Source organism: Cryptomeria japonica, chromosome 3 (assembly GCF_030272615.1).
Source record: "Cryptomeria japonica chromosome 3, Sugi_1.0, whole genome shotgun sequence".
NCBI classification, from domain to species: Eukaryota; Viridiplantae; Streptophyta; class Pinopsida; order Cupressales; family Cupressaceae; genus Cryptomeria; species Cryptomeria japonica.
The window spans coordinates 307,762,854-307,779,516 of NC_081407.1; the positions used below are offsets into that span (position 1 = coordinate 307,762,854).

The 16,663-nt window shown below is 38.3% G+C and overlaps 1 pseudogene; it reads right to left on the bottom strand.

Moving 5' to 3' along the window:
- Positions 1-219: 219 nt before the first annotated feature.
- LOC131874116 (subtilisin-like protease SBT3.18) lies at positions 220-8,461 on the bottom strand (annotated as a pseudogene).
- Positions 8,462-16,663: the final 8,202 nt, after the last annotated feature.

A 16,663-nucleotide genomic window follows, 5' to 3' on the forward strand; every position in this document is an offset into this window, starting at 1 on the left:
GATGACTAAAGGAGATTTGAATTCCACAAGAAATTAAATAATTAGAAGTGTCACCTCATCATAAAACAGTAAACAAATTCTTCATGAGCGCTTTAAATCATTACTCAAAACCCAATGTTTCCTATAAACACACCAAACACTGTTGCGAATGGAGCAATTCAAATATATTGTAATTGACCTTTTCGAACTTAACAACATCATTTTCCCCAACCTCATTATTCAAACTCAAACCTCATTATTCAAACTCAATATTGCCACAAGGAGCAGCTGTTGTTGGATCATCTGTTATCTATGCCAGTGAAGACAGAGAAATTTAGAGAGAAACTAAAATCTATCGTTAAAAGCTTTTGTAGATGAAACAACATGACAGATTTGCTTGTGCAATGAATTGAAACTCAATATTGCCACAAGGAGCAGCTGTTGTTGGATCATCTGTTATCTATGCCAGTGAAGACAGAGAAATTTAGAGAGAAACTAAAATCTATCGTTAAAAGCTTTTGTAGATGAAACAACATGACAGATTTGCTTGTGCAATGAATTGAAGGTGTACATTTGGAACTAGTATCGTAGTGATGGGGTTTTCTTTTATGGGAGAGGCAATGACAGAGCAAGCAAACCCAGTTGACAAGCTCGAGATAGCTATAAGGAGCAGCTGTCAGATCCATAGCTATCAAGATATCTATCACGGACATCTTGTTCTTGATCTCTACCATGAACAGGATATCCCCATATAAGACAATACCGATCTAGTGCTAGTGATGATTATGCCAATGAATCGCTCCCATATTCACCATTTTCTACCAAGCTTGATCTCTTTCTGCATTTCACAAGAAATTAGTAATTAACAGTACAAATTATGAGCAATGTGCAAAATGATATTAAATACAATTTGCTGTAAAATGCAAATTGCATTGCAATTCAATGAACGTTACGCCTTCAAGCGATATGTACAGCTATTAGTACGTAGCTTCTTCTTTAAGTTTTAGACTGGCAGCAAAAAGAACCGTATTCAAAAGTAAATTTCGGTGAGAAGAATGGACGAAGGCGATTGATACAATGGTCTTGCACGAGATGAAATGCATTTTGCACCGTCGATGGGTAAAATCAGATTGTCCATTTCATGTGCCTTCGGCGTAATAAGTATGAAAGTGCCTTGTGACCTGAAGAGGACGGAGAAAATCAATCATACTGCACTCGCACCATCATAGTCTTTAGATTCGAGATAAGAAGTTTGCTGCTCAGATCGAGTAGATTGCTTAGCTTCCCTAAACTTGTCATTTATGTTGTTAACACGAACAGTAATGGGGCTTTGTACACGACGATCAGGACTAGCCCAGATGAGTGTTCCAAAATTATAGATCCCATCAGAGTGCTTCACAGGTTTTAGGGTTACTGAAAAAGAGGCACTTCTTACAATAGGCGTGAAAACCATTATATTAGGCTTCACAATCACTTCCACACCAGGTGGGCATGAGACTATTGCTATATATACACAATTATCATCTGGGCTAACGTTGGTTACGGTCCTCTTGATTGTGGTAGTGGATTCCAGATTCGACACAGTAATGGAAGGATAGTTTAGACCACTGGCAGAACTTTTTTCAGGGCAGGTGGTATTTAAATTAGCTGAAGAAACAATGGTTCTGATCTGTTTTTGGGTGTAGCCAAGACTGCAGAGAAACACTACATATCTGTAGGACCTGCATCATATACCAGTCCTGGATTCATAGCTTGTATGGGATTTACATGCCCTGCACCGAAATCAAATGGGTCTGCTGGTTTTCCAGATCCTCCAGCTTTAATCAAGTCAAAAGATGCGTCTCTGACATATGCTGCAAATATTAGAATTTACAAAATGATTATCATGATTAACTGAATACGATATAACTGTATATAATATTATCTTCATTGTACAGAGTAATGATTTCCTTCAATGTAGTGGTCTTAAGTTGCCCACTTAGAGTTAGTATTCATTGCATTGAATAATACCAAAAGGTGAAGCAGTGGGATTGGAATATTTGTGCTTATATAAAACTAAAACCTTTCAACAAATATGATAGAATGAATGGATAACATAATAATGTACCAGTTGTCATGATGGCAGATCTGATGGCTGCAGAAATCCATTCTGGATGAATTGACTTGAGAAGAGCAACAATTCCAGAGACACGAGGGCATGACATGGATGTACCTGATAAAAAATTGTAGTCCACAGAGCGTTTGTCCAATCCTATTTCTGAAGGTGGAATCACTGGAGACCATGCTGCCAGAATGTTCACACCTGGAGCTGCTATATCAGGCTGCACAATTGCAAACTATAGGCTGTAAATAAATTCCACATTCATAACTCTTTAATCAAACAAGATGTTTCACTTTAACAATATTTTCTCAAATATGGTGAGAACATATAATCTTAGTATTCATTTAAACATGCAATCTGTCACATACCTTCAAAATGTCTGGAGATAGTGTGCTAGGTCCCCTTGTGGAGAAGTAGGCTACAACAGGTGCAGGTTCAACTCCCACAACACTTCTACTTGGACTCATTCGAACAACAGGAAACCTGACCCAAACATAACATAAAATTACATTTTCTAAACAGTATTTTTCCTAATGGAATATTCTGGATTCATATCTGAATTGACTTCAACTCACCGAGATGACTTGTAATATGAAAGGATCTTTGACCCTTGCTCCATATCTACGTACACCACAGGTATAAAAGAGAGCCGTGGCATCACTTTGGTGGGCACTTCTGAGAAAATTAATGCAGCTCCTCCTGCTTCGTACACATCTATAGCTGCATTGTAGCTGTCGTCACTCCCATGAGTTCCAAAGCATATGGAACCAAAATGTTATGAGTAAAATATACAATGTTGTGAACGATGAATAAAATGTTATGAAAATAAACTGTACAACCAATATAAGAATAAGCTTTGATCTTTGTGTTGAGATCTACATACCCTCCCTTTGAGGCTGAGGCTCCATCTACCAGTGGTATGAATGATCTGTTTGGTTGTTGGGTGTTTACTCCCTCTCCCTTACAACACAGAGACAATTATTTGAAAAATAAAAATTAATTTACAAGACATTCTTTGTCGCAAGAATTATATTAATGAAAATAAAACTGAGAAACAAAAGTTTCAAGAATCCAAGAGCATGATAGATACCTTGATACTTAAACTATTTCCAAGCATTAAGTTGGTAGGAAAGCTACGGTCCATAGTGCTTGCTGGTACAGACATACTCCAAGGAGCTGTACTTGTAACAGAAGCAGGGTCAGGGCCATCATTTCCTGCTGAAATCACCACAGGAATACCCTTTTCCATTGCATGGAAGGAGCCTATATCTGTACTTGAAGCAAAATAGTCAGGCAAAGGTATTCCTGGTCCCAAGGAAAGAGATAGCACATCCACTCCATCACTGATGGCATCATGGAAAGCAGCAAGGATATCAGCTTCAGTACAGTCACCATCTAACCAACAAACCTTATACATTACAATCCTTGCTCGAGAGGCACCTCCTCTAGCAATTCCTCTTCCTAAACCCATTAAGCTTGCATTTCTTACTTGACTTCCGCTTGCTGTAGAGGCTGTGTGTGTTCCATGCCCATTGTGATCTCTAGCTGATCGGTATTCTGAAACTTCAGTAGTATTTAGCTAAGTCACAAGGTTCGAATTCGAATTCAAATTCGACAGCCATGAAATTTGGATGAAATTCGACAAGGGAAAAATTCGAAAAAAAATTCGGATAAAATTCGCCTTCTATAATTTTGTTTATTTTTAAATATATGTATACTTCTAATCAATTATCAGAATAGCAACCCTTGTTGGATAAAATCCGAGGGCGACCCAGCAGTTGCAGACACCCATGACCCAATAGATACAAAGCATGTACAAAGAATACCCACGACCAACTGAGTTGTGTTTAGAGGCAGATAGCAGTGCTTTATAGAGGAAATTCGATTAAATTCAATTTTTTTTTATAGAAGTTTGAAATTTGATTAAATTCGAACCTCATACATGAAAATCGCCGTACCCTGTGACTTAGGTATTTAGAGGTCCCTTATCTGCTTCATAACCTTTGACATACCATCGTACACCCACTAGCTTTCTATTGCATGTGGACTTACTGAATTCTCTCCTTCCTGACACACACTCTTCCAACTGCTAGGAGGTGGAGGAAGTATGTTGTCTTTGAAGCTTTCTGATTCTGGCCAAATACCTACAAATAATTTTTTATCAAACCATATACATTAATGTTTTATCCATTTATACTTACTAAACTTGCCCATAATCAAAATAAACACTTTGATTAAACTCTATGTATGTTTAAATAATAATATAACAAAGATTCTCTTAAACTCATAATTCTCTTCTAATATGGTATAAATTAGCACTGTTTGTGATCAAACTAAAATGATGAATAAAAAGAGTAATTGAAAACTATGCCTACAATTTAAATTCATTTTTTTGTTAATATTTAATCTTATAAAGTATTCATTTACTGTCTTCTTGGATTCTACATGTTTTTAATTAATGAATGAATATACTGAAACATTTTACTGTCTCTTTGAATTATGCATGATTTTAATTAATGAATGATTTTTTCACATGAAAACCCAAATGGGAAATCACAGTGGGAATTAGCACCTACAAAATATTTGCACTCTTTTGGAATGCGCCCGGTTAAAGGCCTAGCCCGGTCAGGAGCTTACAATAGGCCCAGTTAAGAGAAGACCCTATTAGGAGTCACCCGGTTAAGGGATTTCACCTTAGCTCTGTTAGGATTAACCTTGTTAGAGGATTTTAAACTCAAGCTAATGAGCCACACGGTGAAGGGATTTTACAAATAAGACCTGTTAGGATATACCCGGTTAAGGGATTTCAAACTGCTATAACTGTTAGGGAACAATAAGGCAAATGATCTGATCACAACACTTCCTTGCTTACTAGTATAGACACTTCAATCTAGTTCAGCAACACCTTCTCAAATCACCGACACACAATCTCTTCTCCAACTCGACCTAAATACACTTTTCAACTAGGTCGGTTACATAACCCTAACTACATTCAAAATACATTGAATTTACATTTACAAATCATTTATAGATCATCACAGATCATTACAACAAATTTCAAGACAATTTCAACCACTGAATGATCACTGCACATCGATTTGATAAGCAATCAAACCTTTGTCACATTCTGCTAAGCACTTTGCTGTTTCCAAAGAAATCCGATCCTTGTACGCGCTCAAACACCATCTTATCATTAGACACGGTTTCTGACACGTCATCACTAAGTTATGAACATGATAAGATCCTCCGATGAAGGTTTCCAACTTCTTCTAGATCTCATGAGCAGTCTCCAATTCCATAACATTTGTCATCTTGGAGTAGGTTAGAGCACTCAACAATGCTTCCTTAGCCCCAATATCGCATTCAACTTCCTTTATCTCATCCAGAGTTGAAGGTCCATTTATAGGAATGGTATACTTGTTTTTGGTAATAGTCCAGTAAGATTCACTAATGCATCTCAAATGACACTCCATGCGACTCTTCCAAAGAGAGTAGTTGGTACCATCAAATCTTAGACTATCCTTCTTGTAAGATGCCATCCTGGATCACCTCAAATAATTAATCTTCTTTAGAGGAACTTGCTCTGATAACAATTGATGGAAATAGGCCAAACAACTAAGAGGGGGTGAATCAGTTGTCACAAAAACTCACACTAATTAAACTTATTCTTAGATCTGATAATTAAACATGAAAACATAGATCATCAACACAACATAAACACACATAACACCAATATTTTTAACATGGAAAACTCGATCAAGGGGAAAACCACGGTGGCAACACACCCACATTATGAGTATAACAATGGGGAACGCAAATGCATTCAAGCACACTGCCTAGAGTTCACTGCTAAAAAACAAAAAGGGTTACAACCTAGGGAAGGCTCACTGCCTTACAAACAGATTCAAATCGCATTCAGACGTAATGAACTGAAAATAGCATCTCCTTAATGCTTGGTTATAGTTCCGGTTAAGCAGATAACAAATTTCTCTCCTTCAAACTTCTTTGCTTTCGAAAGATCAATACATTATTTTCACATATACTCTCTCATCCACAACACCACACTCAAATACATAGATATTACATTTATTTATACATGACATCAACCTTCGAAAGATCATCAAGGTTGGCTCAACACTCATCTCCTAATTACAAAAATATAACCACACAATACAATATCACATGGGCCAAGCTATGCTGGCCAAGACATAGCACATACTCAAATCATATGTCTTGAACACGAAACACTTCCAAGAATTATGCATCGAACATCTGCAACACGCTACAAGCATTCGGTCGACTAAAAACATGAAGAACACTAACACACCAGAGAAAATCATCAATTATGAGCTCAACGATCAATGCGGACTACCGACACAAAAGGCACATGATCCAAAAACATCCACAAGCATCATGAATTACCACAACAACATCCACACCAACACAAATTACTAGAATCACAACATCATCATACCGAACTTTAAAAACACTAACTGCAATGATTGTCATCCTTGAAAAATCACTTGCAGACCTCTAAACCACGAACCATCTAAATTGAGGACACAAATCAACGTCCCAAACATTCCTCCAAATCCACAGATCAAGATATTACAATGTAGAGCAATGCAAATCAAAATATAGACACTCTATCACCATTGAACAACTGAAAAACCAGCCACAATACAGATACCCATAACTAATCAAATTTTCATGCGGACCTTAGAAATCCGAATTGGAGCATCTACAAACAATCATCAACACATCCTACAAGCCGCAACATCTGATCAACATCACACTTGATACGCAAAATAACATATTGAACTTCACTGTATCATTGTCACAGACAGAGAAATATGTTGACATCAATGACAACACATATCTTAGATATCTCTTAAGAATATATTTGCATCATACTTCCAACAATATCCCAACACTTGCAACCTCATTGTATGTAGTTTATGCACTAAATTAGAATGATTGTAACAATATGTTATATATTTCTGCAAAATTGACTCCTTTCAAGATTTTATAATGTCTCTTCACATTTTGAATTCATTTTACTTATATTGTACACAATTAATAGCAACAACTGTTGATGTGAAGTGTAAATAAAGTTTTTTAATTCTTTATTTGTAGATCTAATGAATAACGTCCTGTAATATTTTAGTATCAGAGGTCTAATATGATTTGGGTAAAGCAATGCAACATGATTTAGAAATGTGTGTGAACAATTGAAATTTATTACTAAGTAAGATGCAACATAGATTACTAAGTTCATCATTACTAACACTTGATTAAACAAAAACCTCATTTCAATTAATAATTTAATTCAAATGTTCAGAAAACTACTTAATGTTATTTTCTTTTTTACAAGTATATATTTGTAAAACATGCGTGTGCACACATATTCATACGTGTGTGTGTGTATATATATACATTCCTACCCTAATTTTCAAACGACGGGACCTTTTCAAGCAATTTCTTGAATCTTAGTAATTGCCCTTAAAACGTAGGAGGGATGTCAAATGAGGCCCATTCCAGCAATCTCGTTGCACTTTTTCCGGCTATTAAAGGATTTCTAATGCCATTATCTATGAATCACAGAAAAAAAGTAGAAGACCATAGAAAATTGAGGAGAGATTGCATTAAATAGAAAGGGGAATACTTTTTCCGGCTACTAAAGGATTTTTAATGCCATTATCTATGAATCACAGGAGAGATTGGATTAAATAGAAAGGGGAATACTGAGAATGGGAAAGGATTCAGAGTAGACACAAGAAATTCTATAGAAATGGCTTTGGCAGAAGAGGTTGGGAAGATAAATAATATGGAAGAAGGAGCATCCTCTGTAAACATATCACAAAAATATGTCTCAAGAAGGGATTGAGAATACTAAAGATTGGCTTTTCTAGAAAGGATCTCATCCAAACGCTTTCAATAACTGCACCTCAGATATTTACTATTACTCTCACTGCAGTGATCACAAAAAATTAGTAAAATGTTAAATGTGAACATTTAACACATACCCCCCTCCAATAATGGTTTGATGATGTCCATACCCCATTTCGTAGCTCCAATTTTGGCACAGGCGGGGAGGATGTTGGCAAACGTTGTGGAATTTGGCTTTACCCTTGCAAATTGCATTTTATTGAAGGTTTCTAAAGCCTTTTCATCGAATCCCTTACTTGTATATCGTGTGATCATGGCATTCCACGAGACCACATTTCTTTCAAGCATTTTGTCAAATAGTTCACCTGCCTTGTTGATGCTTCCAAAATTTAGAAGCATGTCTACCAAAGCATTTCCAACTATAATATCTATCAAAATCCCCACTTCCATTTTTCTTTGATGGATATCCATATCGTGTTCCAAAGCTCCCATTTTGGTACAGGCAGGGAGTTACTCCCTGACGAAAGTTGTGGAATTTGGCTTTACCCTACCAATTGCATTTCCTTTAAAGTCTCTAAAGCCTTTCCAACAAATCCATTTTGTACATAACCTCCGGTCATTGCAGTCCATGAGAACACATTTCTTTGAGGCATTCTATCAAAGAAGTCACGTGTTTCAACTCCCCTTTTGTCTCCTATCCAAATCTAAGTCCTGATTGGTAAGTACAAGGCACTCGGGTTCCATTGTTCTAGCTCAGGACTAAGGCACCCCACCATCTTTGTTCTCCTAATTAGAACCCAAATTTGGTTCCAACAATGGTCACATCAAGTGAGAAGCAATTTAAGAATATGAGGATCATATTTTTTTCCTAATTCTTAATTCATTCTTATATTATATTTTTACATTTCCATTTAATAATATTAGTAAATAAAAAAATTTAATGATTGCTTCATGTAGAATGCTAACAATTGCAGGTCCTCAAAATCAAGATGTACACGCATTATTAAACTATACTACTATCCGTCTACCTTGTGAGGCATAATCCATTGCCAAGTGACTCTCGTGGGGCGATGGGGGTAGGCATAGAATACACACCCCGTTATCCTACGAGGCATAGGTTCACATCATAGAAATTGAGCGGGGTAAGAAGCCATTCTTCTTAACATCTATCCAATGCTCCGTGAGGCATACTCCATTGCCAAATGACTCTCACAAGGCGACGGGGGTAGGCATAGAATACACAACCCACCATCCTACGAGGCTTAGTTGCACATCATAGAGATTGAGCGAGGTAATAAACCATTCTTCTTAAAATCTATCTCACTACACCATGAGGCATACTCCATTGCCAAATGACGACTCTTGCAGGGCGACGGGGGTAGGCATAGAATACTCACCCTGCCATCTCACGAGGCATAGTTGCACATCATAGAGACTGAGCGAGGTAAGAAACCATTTTTATTAACATCTATCCTACTACCTTGTGAGGCCTAATCCATTGTCAAATGCACATCATAGAGACTAAGTGTGGTAAGAAACCATTCTTCTGAACATCAATCCTTCTCTCACGAGGCGACGAGGGTAGGCATAGAATACACACCCCGCCATCCCCCGAGGCTTAGTTGCATATCATAGATATTGAGCGGTGTAAGAAAGAAACCATGATGCTTACATCTATCATGCTAGCCCGCGGGGTATACTCCATTGCCAAATGACTCTCGTGAGGCAACGGGGGTAGGCATAGAATACACACCCTGCCATCCTACCTGAAAGACATGTTCCACACAAACAATTCTACCACATGATTTTTTCAAATGTTTTGGATTTGTACATCTTAATCATTGATTTCTTCATGAAAAACAAGCCACAATATCAAAGAGGTGTAGACTGTTGACTTGTCTTAACCGCTATAAATGTGACTGGAAATGTACCCACTGTTTGCAATCCACATAGGTTTACCCTTGATTTAACCATCACCCAACTACTAGAGGCAAAATACAACTATTCAACCACACTTCTAAAAAGCATCACCTTTGCATCACCTTTCATATCACCTTTCATATTGTGTTTTTCTTTTGATTAAGAGGAATGCATCACCTCTTTCATATTGTGTTTTTCTTTTGATTAAGACGAATGCTGGACCTAATTAGCATACATGGAAATTTTAAAAAAAAAAAAAATGAATCTAGCAAATTGTTGTTAATGTTAAAATCCATTGCAATTCACAAGATCCTCATGTACAATTTCTACTTTGCTTTGAAAACGTAAAACCAATATGATATGCATTTTGGATATTATTGTTGGTATGCTGCAAATATGTGCTTTGATGATATCTTAGAGATGTGTTGTCATCGATGTCAACATATTTCTCTGTTTGTGACAACGTTGGTGTGAGTTCAATGTGTTGGTTTGTTCAGCATGTTGTTGATTAGTGTTTGCGGATTAAAGGGTTTGTAGAGTGATATCTCTAGTTGATTCAATTCAAGATTTAGAGGTCCGCATGAAGATTTGATTGAGTTATGAGTATTTGTGTTGTGGCCAGTTTTTCTGTTGTTCAGTATTGTCAGTGTAAAGTATTTTGATCTGCATTGTTCCACATCGTAATATCTTGTTTTGCAGATCTAGAGAATATGTTTGGGACATTGATGTGTGTCCTCAATTCAAGTGGTTTGTGGTTTGGAGCTCCGCAAGTTATTTTTCCAGGTTGTCAATCAATTCAGTTAATATTCTTCAGATCCGGTATGATGATAACGATGATTCTAGTAATTTGAGTTGGTGCGGATGTTGTTGTCATAATTCATGATGCTTGTGGATGTTTCTAGATCATGTGCTATTCATGTTGATGGTCCGCATTGATCGGTGAACACGTTATTGATGATTTTCTTTGGTTTGGTGGTGTTCTTCATGATGCTTGTAGCGTGTTGCGGATGATCAAAGCGTGATTCTTGGAAGCGTTTTGTATTCGACGTGGTGATTTGGATCCATGCTATGTCTTAGCCGCCATTGTTTTGGTCCGCATGTGATATTGTAGCGTGTATGGTTATGTTTTTGTAATTAGGTGATTTGTGTTGAGCCAACCTTGATGATCTTTATCCAAGGTTGATGTCATGTATAAATAAATGTAATATCTTTGTAATTGTGTATGTCGTGGATGAGTGGTGTGCAAAGAATGTATTAATCATTTGGAAGCTGAGCAAAAGTGTGAAAAGAAGAAGTTATATGTGCCAAACCGGAATTGTAACCAGGCATGAAGAGATGTTATTTTCTCAATTCATGATCTTTTGAATGTAATCCGAATGTGTTTGTAACATAGTGAGCCTTCCCAAGGTTGTATCCCTTTGTTGTTTTTAAACAGTGAGCTCTAGGCAGTGTGCTTGAATGCATGTGCATTCTCCATTGTAATATTTCATATACTTCTAACAAGATATCATCATATTGTGAGTAGATTCCCACTGTGGTTTTTCCCTTGATCGGGTTTTCTATGTCAAAAATCTTGGTGTTATGTGTGTTCATGTTGTGTTGTTGATTTATGCTTTCATAGTTAATTATCAGATCTGAGATTATAATAAGTTGCTGTAAATTTTGGAAACAACTGATTCACCACCCCAGCTGTCTGCCCTATTTTCATCAATGCGCAAAGCTCCAATATTATACTGGGGTTTGGAGTTTTCGAGGCCAATCTACAAAAGCAAAGTGGACAGTAAACAAGTAATGTATTTGTTAAAAAATTAAAATGCTTAATTGCGTGTGACCCTATATTCTGACCACATTCACAATAGTTGGTCCAACATTGTTGTTGGTGCTGGGCATCTAAACCAATTTTATTGTACAAGAAAAATATTTGAAGTCAATACCATTTCTTTGGTTTGACTATTGTTGATGCAGGTAATCTAAACCAATTTTATTGTACAAGAAAACTATTTGAAATCAATACATTTCTTTGGTTTGATTATTTTGTATATTCAATTTGTAAAAGGAAAGGAAAGGGGTTTTTTGTAAGAACCTCAAAAGGCCCTCAACTGAGACAACTAACGTTTTGCTGAACCTGTTGCGTTTCAAGTGCGTTCTTTGCAAATAATGACAGCAAATAGAATTTTGACAATCTTAAGCACAAAAAGCAACTAATGGTATTTGCTGGAAATCAATTTATATTCAACAACACTGATCAAACCCTCATTACATCCGTTCATCATTTATTTAATACTCAAATAAAAATAACAAGAAGCTAGAGAAGAACTGATAAATACCAGTAAATTCTGTTAAAACCCTTATTTTCCTATTGCTGGTCATGCACAGATTTTATGACAGCAAGCTGCAATTTATTTTAAGCTGACCCGAAAGACATTGGCAAGGCGTCCCTTCTGGCATTTGTTTTGGAATTTTTGGATGACTCCTCAGCAAAAATCGTACCCTTTCAAGGAAGAAAGGTACGGCAGATCAGCAAGCTGTACATGCACAAAACCCCCATCTGTCACACACTTATTCCTAACTCTGCGGCTGCAATCAATCTTTTGCATAAAAATTAATAAACCCCTTTCCAATCTGTCCAATCTTGGTTTCTGGATAAAACCAACTGAAAGAGCAAGATCAACTGATATTTCACAACCTCTGATGCTGTTGCACAAGAATCCCACGTTTTCCTGTACCGATACCTCTGATCACTGCAGAAGAATCTTCTGCTGAAACCCTAGGCCAAAACTCCTCTCAGAGCTCCAAAGCAAATTATCCCAAAACTTAGCATAATGAAAGAAGACCTAAAATCTTCTTTAATCATCTCCATTTAGGGTTGGCGCGATTCCCAAGAAAGGTGCGATTTGGCCTTTAATAATGTTTTAACTTTTATTATTTATTTTTGACTATTGAAGTGTTAAAGAATAAATCATTTTCCATTTAATATAAAACTGGCCCCATCTGATGAGAAATAGACCCTCACTTAAGTTATAACTTAAAGTGACTTTTAAAACATTAAAACATTAAAGTTTGCCATTTAATATTTAATTAAAAATAATTAAATATTAATATCTCTCTAAGTATTCATCAGAAATGTCTACCGTCTGAACTGGAGACTGCCAAACCACAATCTGTCCTTGCCCAACCTATTGGCTATAAATAGTAGGACTGCTAAAAATAGAAAGTATCTCAAACGAAGTCCTAGAGACCTCAAACAAAAACCAGACCTGGAGTGCTCACTCTGAAGATGGTGAATCAAACTTTGGAGGACCCTCTACCCAACCTCATTAGCCTACGAGGGTCAGTGATAGGCTAATCTACTCAGCTGATAGATAACAACTAGAAGGGGACATCACAGTTTGCCCCTCCCGAAATTGCTTGTCCTCAAGCAATCTCAACTCCAGATGCTGTAAAATTTCCTCGCTTTCCCAAGTAGCATCCTCTACCGGCAAATCCTTCCATTTCACCAGGTATTCTGTGATAGTTCGTCTCCTGAAATTCCTCTCCCTTAACTCAATGATAGCCTCGGGTATGAGTATCAACTTTCCCTCATCATCCAGGGGTAGTAAGACCGTGGAAGGAACAATACGGTGTCCCAACGCTTTTTTGAGACGTGACACATGAAACACATTGTGTACTCTGCTATCTGCCAATAAATCCAACTCATAAGCCACCTCACCTATACGCCTGGTTACTCTGAAAGGGCCATAATATTGAGGCTTGAGCTTCTCTGCTCCACTCCTCTTGAGAGTAGATTGTCGATAAGGCTGCAACATCAAATACACCATGTCTCCTACCTCAAATGACCTTTCTGTCCTCTTCTGATCAACATATCGTTTTTGCTGATTTTGTGCCTTGGCTATATTTTCCTTAAGAGTCTTTACAATGTCCTGACTCTCCTGTATCATGTCTCCCGCACTAGGCACCCTACTGTCACTCAGCAATAAGTCAATGAGACTTGGAGGTTCATACCTGTACAATGCTGTAAATGGAGTCATCTGAATAGACATGTGGTGAGTGGCATTGTAACAGTACTCACAGAGGTAAATCCACTTCACCCACGCCTTTTGCTGCCTTGAAATATAGTTCCTTAGGCATCCCTCCACCCATTTGTTAACTATCTCAGTCTGGCCATCAGTCTAAGGGTGGTAACTGGTGCTCGGTGTAAGCTCGGTCCCACAGAGTCTGAAAAGCTCCTGCCAAAAGTGGCTCAAAAACCACGTGTCCCTATCACTGACAATAGTCTGAGGCAACCCATGTAATCTGAACACCTCTCTGAAGAATAACTCTGCTACTTGAATAGCTGAATAAGTGGTGGTGATCGGATAGAAGTGAGCATACTTCGTCAAACGATCCACAACCACAAATATGCAATCATGTCCCTGCGCTCCCTGTGCTCTCGGTAACCCTGTGATGAAATCCATAGACAAACATTCCCATTTCCTGTCAGGAATTGTAAGTGGCTGAAGTAAATCAGCAGGATATGTATGCTCCTGTTTATTCTGCTGACAAACAGGGCACTCTCTAACATACTGTAGAACATCCGCTTTGAGCCCTTTCCACGTGAAGCGCTCACGAATCTGTCTGTAGGTTTTGAAAAACCCGGGATGTCCTGCTATCGGTTCATCATGACAAAACCGCAGTACCCTACTCCTCAACTCCGATCCTGAGATCAAGCACACTCTCCCCTTGTAAATGATCAATTCATTTACAACTGTATACTTGCTGTTCACTACTGACCCCTCTATCACACCTGCAGCCCAACTATCTTTGGCATACTCTGCCACTATAATATGTCGCCAATCCTCTGCTATCTGGACCATAGAATTCAAGTGGGGACGACGTGACAAGGCATCTGCAACTACATTCTGTGTGCCTTTGATATAGGAAATATCAAAGTTGTAAGCCTGAAGTTTGCTGACCCACTTTTGTTGCCTGTCATTTAAGTCACGCTGCCCAAGGAAATGTCTCAAACTATTGTGGTCAGTCTTAATGCAGAACTTGCTGCCCACTAAGTACTGTCTAAACTTGGCCAGTGCATACATTATGGCCAACATTTCCTTATCATAAATGTTGTAAATTCTCTCAGGTCCACGGAGTTTCCTACTCTCATAAGCAATAGGGTGCTTGTCCTGCATAAACACTGCCCCAATGCCCTCACCAGAGGCATCACATTGTAACTCAAATGACTTCGAGAAGTCAGGTGTAGCAAGTACTGGACATGAAGTCATGAGCTCCTTGAACCTCTCAAAACACTCCTGGGCCTCAGGAGTCCATAAGAAGGCACCCTTTTTCATCAAGTCTGTCAAAGGTGCCACATGGTGCGAATAACCGTTAACAAAACGGCGGTAGAAACCACATAGGCCCAAGAACCCACGCAACTGAGTGAGGTTCATTGGAGTAGGCCAATCTACAATAGCACAGATCTTCTCGGGATCCATCCGCACTCCCTCTGCACTGATAATATGGCTCAAGTACAATAACTCAGTCATTCCAAGGTCACATTTGGATTCCTTGGCATACAAGGACTCCCTGCTCAGAATACTCAGAACTGTATCTAAGTGACTGAGGTGCTCCTCCCAAGTACGACTGTAAACCAGTATATCATCAAAGAACACCAATACTGATTTCCTCAACTGATGTCTGAAGACTTTGTTCATTGTGGACTGGAAAGTAGCAGGAGCACTGGTTAGCCCAAATGGCATAACCACAAACTCAAAATGTCCATAATGACAACGAAAAGCGGTCTTCTCAATATCCTGCTCACGAACACTGATCTGGTGATAGCCTAATCTCAAATCAATCTTTGAAAAATAACAGGCCCCATGTAATTCATCTATGAGTTCATCAATACGCGGAATGGGATATCTGTTTTTGATTATCCGCTTATTAAGGACCCTGTAATCAATACACATCCACAATGTGCCTTCCTTCTTCTTCACCAAAACAACTGAAGAAGCAAAGGGGGACTTACTACGCCGAATATGTCCCATGGCCAGAAGCTCCTGTATGGTTTTCTCTATTTCATCTTTCAGGCGCTTCGGATGTCTATATGGAGTAATCATCACTGGCTTTGCTCCCTCCTCTAGCTCAATGATGTGCTCAAAACCCCTATCTGGTGGCCTCCCTGATGGTATGTCACTGAAAACCTTGCTATGTTTGGTTCTCAGTATCTGAATGTCAGGATGATATTCAACTTTTTGAGCATCCTGATGTATGGGCATGATCATAAACTCTGTTGCCCACTCAGTCTGATCATGGCGTACAAGCCTCTCCATCTGCCTGAGTGTAATCATTCTGAAATTGCTGTCCTTAATCGCTTTGAGCACATGTGTTTTCTCATCAATGGTGAAAGACATCTCCATCTCCTGCAAGTCAAGTGTAAACTTGCCTAGTTCATGCAACCACTTCATACCAAGGACCAAATCTGTGTCTCCCATCTGAACCACATAGAAATCAATCTTGAATTCATAATTGTTTACACGTAATGGGAGTTGTGTAATCATCCTATTACACTTTAAAGTGTAACCATCTGCCACCCTCACACGAATGCCCTCAAACTCTTCTGTTTGGATTCCTCTCTTCTCCACCAACCTGGCATCAATAAAGTTATGTGTGGCTCCGGTATCCAACAGTGTAATAACTTTCTGACCAGCAAGTACTCCTCTCATTCTAAATGACCCTTCCTGCTGAATACTCGTGAGAAGTGCCTCCTTAAGGTGCTCATCACCTTCTGCATCCATT